Raw genomic sequence first — 10,091 nt, forward strand, 5'->3', positions numbered from 1 at the left:
ACTGTTCCTGGTGGCCATTTATTTTCTTTCTTCTTGATAGAGGACAAGAGGCAAGTGAGATAACTGTAGCACTAACTGCTCCACCACTTGGGAAGCCCTCCCCCCCACAAGATGAGGATTGAGGGTTTGAATTGGGGTCCTCCTGCATGGCAACATCTGCAGTCAACCAGGTAAGAAGCCACCAGCCAGACTTATAAAGCAAGTTTATTGATAAAGCAGAAATTCACCTGAAAACGATAATCAAGCCAGCAGTCTGGCTATTCCAAAGCTACTCTGAGTTCTTCTACTGGTGGGGTTAGTAAGGTGTGTGTGTGTGTGTGTGTGTGTGTTTTTTTTTTTTTTTTTTTTTGTGTGTGTGTGTGTTTATACTGGTGTTTCAGTTTTAGAGAAGTGGGGTTTAGAGCAGAGTCTAAGGTCTTGATCTCCTCAAGTGTGGTCCCCTTACAAAGTTGTTTCCAGGTGGTGGTGCACCTGGCTAAGCACACACGCTACAAGGGGCTTCTTCCTCCCTTGATCTTCTCAAAGGGGTGGAAACTGAAAATGTAGGGGGCGACTTGGTGGCACAACATGTAAGCACACATAGTATAAAGCATAAGGACCCACACAAGGATCTGGGTTTGAGCCTCCAGCTCCTCGCCTGCAGTGGGGAAGCTTCACAAGCAGAGAAACAGGTCTGCAGGTGTCTATCTTTCTCTCTGCTTTTCTATCTCTCCCTTCCCTTTCAATTTCTTTCTATCCTATCCAATAAAATGGAAAAAAAAAAAAGGCCTCCAGGAACAGTGGATTCATAGTGTTGGCACTGAGCCCCAGCAATAATCTTGGAAGAAATAAAAATGTACATGTCCTGTTAATAACATACTAAGGTGGGGTCCACCAGAGGGAACAGGGAGCAGGTAACTGGGCAAGCCTGTTGGTAGGGACTTTGGGTGATTTCTGTGGCCTGTCTTGCCTCCTCAATTGAAGGTGTGGTTGGCTTTCTTGCTATTTTGTTTGCCGTTTCCCTCCTCACTGCTTCTCCTCCTTCCTGCGTCCCCTCTCTGTGTAACCCTGCTCATTTCTATAAGACTGACTAACAAAACTTCCTGTGGTTCTTGAGACTACTACTACTTCTTCTTTTTAAAAGATTTTATTTATTTATTATTATTTTAAAAATATTTATTTATTCATTTCCCCTTTTTGTTGCCCTTGTTGTTTTATTATTGTAATTATTATTGTTATTGTTATTGATATCTTCATTGTTGGATAGGACAGAGAGAAATAGAGAGAGGAGGGGAACACAGAGGAGGAGAGAAAGCTAGACACCTGCAGACCTGCTTCACAGCTTGTGAAGCGACTCCCCTGCAGGTGGGGAGCTGGGGGCTCAAACTGGGATCCTTACGCTGGTCCTTGCGCTTTGCACCACGTGCGCTTAACCTGAACTGGGATCCTTTGCCGGTCCTGTGCTTAACCGCTGTGAAAGATTTTATTTATTTATGAGAAAGATAGGTGGAGAGAGAAAGAACTAGACATCACTCTGGCATATGTGCTCATGTGCTACTAGGGATTGAACTTGGGATTTCACACTTGAGAGTCCAAAGCTTTACCACTGCGCTACCTCCCAGACCATGTTGAGACTTCTTTGTAACTGTGAAGTGATTTCAAAATAAGAAGTCAAAGTCTTTCACAAGCAGCATGGGAGTGGCTGGTGGGAGCCAACTGATGAGAGGCTCTCCTGGACCACAGGCCAGACAGATGGGAGACTGGCAACGGCCCCAAGTTTACAGTCAGAGGAAGGGTCTGTGTGGACTCTGGAGGAAGGGAAGGTCATGGAGAAAATGTTTCATAAGGACTAAAGTTCAAATGGCAGCTTAAAAAGTTAGGAAATCAAAGAATTAGGAATTGTAACAAACTCTTTTCATAGATATGTTTCAGTATATCAACAGTGAAGTTTGTCTGTTTCCTTGATACAACCAAAAGGATGCACTATTTTACTTTATTTTATTTTACTTATACTTCCAGGGGCTTGGTGCTGGCACAATGAATCCACAGCTCTTGGAGTCCATCTTTTTTCTATTTATTATTATTATTTTTTAACAGGACAGAGAGAAATGGAGAGGGAAGGGGAGATAGAGATGGTGAGAGAAAGATAGACACCTCTAGTTCTAGACCTGCTTTATCACTTGTGAAGCGTCCCGCTGCAGGTGGGGAACAGGATCTCAAACCTGGATCCTTGCACATGTGTGCTTAACCAGCTGCTCTACCCCCCCATATCTTTTACTTTGTTATTTATTGCCACCAGGGTTATTGCTGGGGCTCAGTGTCTAAATAAAAGAATCTGCCAATTCTGGGCAGGGGTAGATAGCATGGTGGTTATGCAAAGAGACTCTCATGCCTGAGGTTCCGAAGTCCTAGGTTCAATCCACCATAAGCCAGAGTTCTATTCCCCTGCCCTTTTAATTTATTTTCTTATATTTGATAGGACAGATAGAAATTGAGAGGAGGGTAGGAGAGAGAGGAAGAAAGAGATACACACCTGCAGTACTTGCTTCACTACTTATGAATCTCCCCCTACCCCCCCACCCCGCAAGGTGGTGGTGACCCTGTGCTTGAACCCAGTCCCTTGCACATTGTAACAGGTGCACTTAACTGGGTGTGACACCCCACCTCCCCAACTCCCTAAAGGACACATTCTTTTATTTATTTATTTATTTACTTTTGTTGCCCTTGTTGTTTTATTGTTATAGTTATTATCGTTGTTATTGATGTCATCATTGTTGGATAGGACAGAGAGAAATGTAGAGAGGAGGGGAAGACAGAGAGGGGGAAAGAAATATAGACACCTGCAGACCTGCTTCACTGCCTATGAAGTGACTCCCCTGCAGGTGGGGAGCTGGGGGTTCAAACCAGGATCCTTACACTGGTCCTTGCGCCACCTGTGCTTAACCCGCTGTGCTGCCCAACTCTCGAAAGGACACATTCTAAAAGGTGCTTTTGAGGATCTTCTGATCTAGAAATCTCCAAAGCTCAAGAACAAAAGCTGATGGCTCGAGAATACAGGGAGGGGGTTCCCTCACTAGCAGCCACTACACTGGCCCTGTACTGAGACTCCCATGGAGAATCCTGGCCAGAGGGGGCATGTGTTAGAGAAAATACTTTTTGAGGGCAGGTTGGTGAGCCACCACCCAGTTTGAACATCAGACCCTCTTAGGAAGGTCCTGGGAGTTAGGTGGTAGCGCAGCGGGTTAAGCGCAAGTGGCGCAAAGCGCAGGGACCAGCATAAGGAAAGGTCCTTTCTCCTAGCTCTCACTCCTCTTCCCCCTACACCCCTTACCCATATAAGCTGTCTGGCTGAGGTCTTCCTGGAGACAGGTTATAGCCACCCCTCTAACACCCCCCCTCCCCAATGGACCCAACACATGGAGAACAGAAATACACTGGGGAGTCTTTATTTTCTATTGTGCGCACTGGCAGTATTTACCCTGGGGCCAACAGTTAACTGATAGTGTTTGCAAATACAGCAGGTTTGTGGGCTTAGTAGGACAGCTGGGGCTGCTGGGGGCCAAGTGGGTGGGCAGGAAGCCTACCCCCCCATGTCTGCACTGGCCCAATAGAGAGCCAGCACAGCTTGTTTGCTGAGTATGGTGGGTGTGAGTGAACGTGCGTGTGCCTGGGTGCTGTGTGTACCTGTGTGTGTAAGAGGAAGCCAGCTACCTGTGGATTTAGCCCTCCAAGTGTGTGTGGGGGCAGGAGGAAGAGTTGTTCACAGGAGGGTACAGAGGAGTATAGACCCCAGGCTGAGGAGTAGGAACCCAGCACTGGCCAGGGTCTGGAGGCGGGAGCCCCCATTGCAGAAGTTCTTTTCACAGCAGTACACATCGTCCATATGGATACTGGTGCCTGGAGAGTATAGATTCAGCATACTATTGGCAGAGTCCTGGATAGAAGTTGAGACTGAGTCACAGGTAAGGGCACATCCCTTGAAATGTACACTGGTCTTTTCTGCTGTGGATAGGAAAGGAGGTGCTTAGTATGTGGCAGTCCCCCATTCCCTCTGACCACCTGCACCCTTGAGTAGTCCTTTGTCACTCTCTCCACAAGGGAGCTTGATCCTTCCACTTCTCTCTCTTTTTAGAAATTATTTTTATTTATTTATTGAATAGAGACAGCCAGAAATTGAGAGGGAAGGGGGAAGATAGAGAGAGAGAGAGAGAGACAGAAAGAGAGACAGAGACCTGCAGCACGGCTTCACCATTTGCAAGCTTTCCCACTGTAAGTGGGGGCCAGGGGCTTGAAATCAGGTCCTTGTGCATTATAACATGTGCTCTCAACCAGGTATGCCACCACCCAGCCCTGATCCCCCCACTTCTCAATGTCTTCCAGATCAAAGGTCAGTTGTAATCTGCACTCTCTTTCAGAGCCCTCTGGCCTTAAGCCCTCTCTATATAGATGGGGAGTTAGGGCTGTACCCCAGTGGTATGCCGCTTACCACACCACAGCCCTTCCCAGAGGCCAGAGATAGGAGAAGCATCAGGTCAGGGGCCCCTAGTCCCCTCCACTGAACTTTCTAGATGCTGGGGACTCACCGGTCGGTGTGGTTATGCTCATGTTGGTTTTGAAGCACACTCCTGGGCATGAGCTACGTAGGCATTCTGCAGAGGAGCCCTGGATCTCCATGCAAGTGTAGCACTGCAGGCTTAGGGCTGGGTCAGAGGACAGGGAACCAGCCTTAGAGTTGGAAGGTATGGGTGAGATTTCCCTACCTGAGGACAGAACTTTGTGGACAGATAGCTCCAAGTCTCTCCACAGAAAGGGGGGGAGCATTCCCACCTTTGGGGTGCTAAAGGCTAGAACCCCTCAAATGCCCACGGCCTCCCATGGACTGCCACCCCAGGACAAGTTCCTGCACTCACAGCACTTTGGGTATAGCAGCACAGCCAGAGAAACAAGACAGAGGCCCCTCATGGTTCCTGCAGACACAATTCAGGTTCTTACACACCCTTCTTGATAACAACCCCTCTGGCCACCCCTGGCCCCTCTGCAGGCCTGGGTTTCTCCCCACCTCCCCTCAATCCTAGATCCTTCTCACCTACCTCAGCTCCTCTGAAGAGCTGTGGGCTCTACCTCCCTACCCTGCCCTCACAAACTTTACCTGCCGTCTTCAATCTTCCCTAGTACAGTAGCAAACAGTGCTGTTCCTCTGAGGTCCACCTCAACCTGTGCTGGAGCTCTGTTCTGTGCACCCCAACTGCTGGGACAATGCTGGTTGACTTAGTTTGCCTGTCCCAACCCCTTTTCAGCCCTGCAAGACTCCACCCAAGTCTCTGATGAAATAATACATCTGGAGAGGAGGGGACTAAACTTCATCCTGGGACCTGTGGGGGAAGGCAGGGCATGTCAAAATACAACTTCCTTCTCCTGATAGAAATGCTTGGGGGAATTCCCAGGAGAAAGTTAGCCACCTTTTTTCCAACTCCACCTTCAGAAGTGAGAAGCCTTCTGAGGCTTTTCTTCCCAATATTATCTCCTCACCCCTAACTCCTACCCCCACTGTAAAATTGAAACTCAGTGCCCAGGATCCCTTCTCCCTTTCTTTCTTTTTCTTTTTTTTAAAAATTTATTTCTTTATTGGGGAATTAATGTTTTATATTCAACAGTAAATACAATAGTTTGTACATGCATAACATTCCCCAGTTTCCCATTTAACAATACAACCCCCACTGTGTCATTTATCATCCTTCATGGACCTGTATTCTCCCCACCCACCCACCCACCCACCCCAGAGTCTTTTACTTGGGTGCAATATGCCAATTCCATTTCAGGTTCTACTTGTGTTTTCTTTTCTGATCTTGTTTTTCAACTTCTGCCCGAGAGTGAGATCATCCCATATTCATCCTTCTGTTTCTGATTTATTTCACTCAGCATGATTTTTTCAAGCTCCATCCAAGATCGGCTGAAAACAGTGAAGTCACCATTTTTTACAGTTGAGTAGTATTCCATTGTGTATATAGACCACAGCTTGCTCAGCCACTCATCTGTTGTTGGACACCTGGGTTGCTTCCAGGTTTTGGCTATTACAAATTGTGCTGCCAAGAACATATGTGTACACAGATCTTTTTGGATGGATGTGTTGGGTTCCTTAGGATATATCCCCAGGAGAGGAATTACAGGGTCATAGGGTAGGTCCATTTCTAGCCTTCTGAGAGTTCTCCAGACTGTTCTCCACAGAGGCTGGACCAATTTGCATTCCCACCAGCAGTGCAGGAGGGTTCCTTTGACCCCACACCCTCTCCAGCATTTGCTGCTGTTACTTTTTCTGATGTATGACATTCTCATAAGAGTGAAGTGATATCTCATTGTTCTCTTTATTTGCATTTCTCTGACAATCAGAGACTTGGAGCATTTTTTCATGTGTTTCTCAGCCTTTTGGATCTCTTCTGGGTGAATATTCTGTCCAAGTCCTCCCCCCATTTTTGGATGGGGTTATTTGTTGTCTTGTTGTTGAGTCTGGAAAACTCTTTATAAAGGTTGGTTATTAAACTCTTATCTGATATATGGCATGTAAAGATCTTCTCCCATTCTGTGAGGAGTCTCTTGGTTTGGGTAGTGGTTTCTTTTGCTGTGAAGAAGCTTTTTAATTTGATGTAGTCCCATAGGTTTATACTTGCCTTAGTCTTCTTTGTAATTGGATTTGTTTCATTGAAAATGTCTTTAAAATTTATGCGGAAAAGAGTTCTGCCAATATTTTCCTCTAAGTATTTGATAGTTTGTGGTCTAACATCCAAGTTCTTGATCCACTTGGAATTTACTTTTGTATTTGGTGAAATACAGTGATTCAGTTTCATTCTTCTGCATGTTTCAACCCATTGTTTCCAACACCATTTGTTGAAGAGACTCTGCTTTCCCCATTGAATAGTCTGGGCCACTATGTCAAAGATTAGATGTCCATAGGTGTGGGGCCCTCCCTTTGCTTCTGTCTGGATTTCTCTGGGAAATCCAGCCCCTGTAGGGACACAGTCACTCACATTCTGCCTCTGGCACTTCCTGGAAAGGAGTGGAGGTGGGGGGACTGTTTTCTGTTGAAGTTTTCTTACCCCAGACTTCCTGTCATTAGAAACCTCACTGATTGTTATCTTTGCCTCTATGTTTGCAAAATATGTTTTTTGTCTATCATGTACATTATTTTGACAAATATAGACCATGAGGCCTGGATTTCAGGCTCTGGTGTCACAAAATACTGCCGTAGGATGAAGTCTGGATACCTCAGCGATTCTGCTCACAGGCACTAGAGGGTTGGATGAAATCACCTATAACTCTGAAGTCTGGTTGCTGCCCTAAGGGTCTAGAAATTGTGCATGGAATAACTAGAATGAACTCAGTATCTTACTGCATCAAAAGAATGCCCCGACATACTGACATTTGGATAATGACAGTTTTTTTTTTAATGGAGAATTAAAAAAACTACATCTTATTTTTGAGAGAGATGCAGAGAGAGAGGGGAAGGGAAAGCACCAGAGCACTGCTCCACTCTGGTTTGTAGTGGTGCCTGGGATTGAACCTGGAACTTTTGGAATTTCAGGCATGAGAGCCTGTTTGTATAACCATCATGCTATCTCCCTCACCCAACTGAGAATTTTTTAAAAGTATTTACTTATTTATTGTTGGGTAGAGACAGAAAGAAATTGAGAGGGAAGGGGAAGATAGAGAGGGAAAGAGACAGAGAGACATCTGCAGCCCTGCTTCACCACTTGTGAAACTTTCCCCCAGCGGGTGGGGAACAGGAGCTTGAACCTGGGTCCTTGTGTGCTGTAATGTGGATACTTAAGCAGGTGTGCCACTGCCTGGCCGAATAATGACCATTTTAAGCACCCTTATTTCTCCCTAGAAATGTATTCTGATCTTTGTCTATGTAACATATAACTCCCTGTTATTTTGTCTGAACATCTATTTCTGATGTATGTTATTCAATGCATAAGTTTTACAAATAAATTGAAGCTTGGAATAGAGGGGGCAGACACTCGACGCTGTCCTAGTTAGGGATGTCATATGAGTATGTGTCTACTGACCTCTTCTGATGAACTCTGTGGTGAGACTGGCTGTGGCTTATCCACTCTGCACCCTAGAATGATCTGATCAGGGTCTTGGCAACTGGCTAATATTCTCTCCACCTGTGCATTCCCCATAGTTCTCCCCGACAGTGGATTTGAAAAAGACGATCCTGCCTCTATGTAAGATGGGAGTGTGAGAAGTTTCTATGTTTGAGACACTTGCTTCTCTACAACTCCAGAATTCAGTGTCATGTAAGCTGGTTTTCACTTGGTTCATCCCCAAAAGTGGATGTGCCTGAACCTGGCTGGTTCATGTCCAGTTCACGTCCTCAACAGCCTCTGCACTCTTAGTTACACAGACTCAAATAACTCCAATGGGTTTCATAGTTTTTGCCATTGGTAGCATGTTGTTTTGCTTACTATAGTTTGGCAATATAATTTGAAACCAGGAGGTGTGGGACCTACGATTTTGTTTTTTTCTTATTTTTTAAATATTTATTTATTTTCCCTTTTGTTGCCCTTGTTTTTCATGCTTGTTGTAGTTATTATTGTTGTTGTTATTGATGTCATTGTTGTTGGATAGGACAGAGAGAAATGGAGAGAGGAGGGGAAGACAGAGAGGGGGAGAGAAAGACAGACACCTGCAGACCTGCTTCACAACTTGTGAAGCGACGCCCCTGCAGGTGGGGAGCCGGAGGCTTGAACCAGGATCCTTGTGCTGTTGGTCCTTGCACTTTGCGCCACATGTGCTTAACCCACTGCACTACCACCTGACTCCCTGTTTTTATTTTTCAAGATAAGACTGCATCGTCAAATGACTGTATCATGTACATATTCAACCAAGGAGTGAGTACATTCTGAATAAGTAGGGACCCCCTTTCCTGGTCTAAAGGGAAAAAGAACCAAGCCATCCACACAGGCAGGCAGGCAGCACAGACTTCTCCTGCTCTGTAAGCACTCACTCATCTACTGAACCAGAGTCTGTGGGGAAACTACCCACTACCTTCCCTGCTGGAGACCAAAGAAGCCACTGACAAGTGACCTAGCAATGGTCACTTGGTCCTCACTCCAGGACAGGGCTTTAGAAGTCAGGACAAAATTGGGTAGAAGAGACAGCATAATGATTATTCAGATAGCTTTCATGCTTGAGGCTTTAAACTCACTGCTTCAATTCCCTGTACCACCATAAGCCAGAGCAGAACAGTGCTCTGATAAAACAAAAAACAAACAAAAAAAACCAAATAAATGGTCCAGGAGGTGGCGCAGTCGATAAAGTGTTGGACTCTCAACCTACGAGGTCCAGAGTTCAATTCTCAGCAACACATGTACCAGAATGATGTCTGTTTCTTTCTCTCCTCCTATCCCTCTAATTAATAAATAAATTAAAAAAATATATAAAAAACTAAAAACAACAATGAGGGGAAAATTACCCCCTCCCCCAGTGTTTGCCTTCCTCTCTACAAGGATTACACAGACATTATTGGGGGGGGGGGTTAGAGAGTTTATTTAGGATACTCAAATATTAGGCCCTTGTGGTCTGGGAGGTGGTGCAGTGGATAAAGCATTGGACTCTCAGGTCCTGAGTTCAATTCCCAACAGCATATGTACCAGAGTGATGTCTATTTCTCTCTCTCTTTTCTCATAAATAAATAAATAAATAAATAAAACCTTTAAAAACATTTATTTATTTATTTAATTATTTTTAAATTTCTTTATTGGGGAATTAATGTTGTACATTCAATAGTAAATATAATAGTTTGTACATGCATAACATTTCCCAGTTTTCCATATAACAATACAACTCCCACTAGGTCCTCTGTCATCCTTCTTGGATCTGTATTCTCCCCACCCACCCAGTAATACTCCAATTCCATTTCAGGTTCTACTTGTGCTTTCTCCTCTGATCTTGTTTTTCAATTTCTGCCTGAGAGTGAGATCATCCCATATTCATCCTTCTGTTTCTGACTTATTTCACTTAACATGAATTTTTCAAGGTCCATCCAAGATCGGCTGAAAACGGTGAAGTCACTATTTTTTATAGCTGACTATTTAATTAATTTTTAAAAT

The 10,091-nt window shown here is 44.8% G+C and overlaps 1 long non-coding RNA gene across 2 annotated transcripts; it reads right to left on the reverse strand.

Annotated features, from left to right (window-relative positions):
• Nucleotides 1-3,414: 3,414 nt before the first annotated feature.
• LOC107523247 (uncharacterized) lies at nt 3,415-5,271 on the reverse strand. Of its 2 annotated transcripts, none has more exons than XR_009551129.1 (4): nt 5,129-5,271; nt 4,890-4,946; nt 4,563-4,679; nt 3,415-3,978 (listed from the first exon to the last, which is right to left on the reverse strand). It is a non-coding gene; the product is annotated as an uncharacterized LOC107523247 (long non-coding RNA). The 2 variants fall into 2 exon arrangements; XR_001601766.2 differs by having other exon boundaries at nt 3,415-3,981.
• Between the last annotated feature and the right edge of the window lie 4,820 nt (nt 5,272-10,091).

This window comes from Erinaceus europaeus, chromosome 8 (assembly GCF_950295315.1).
Source record: "Erinaceus europaeus chromosome 8, mEriEur2.1, whole genome shotgun sequence".
Lineage (NCBI taxonomy): Eukaryota > Metazoa > Chordata > Mammalia > Eulipotyphla > Erinaceidae > Erinaceus > Erinaceus europaeus.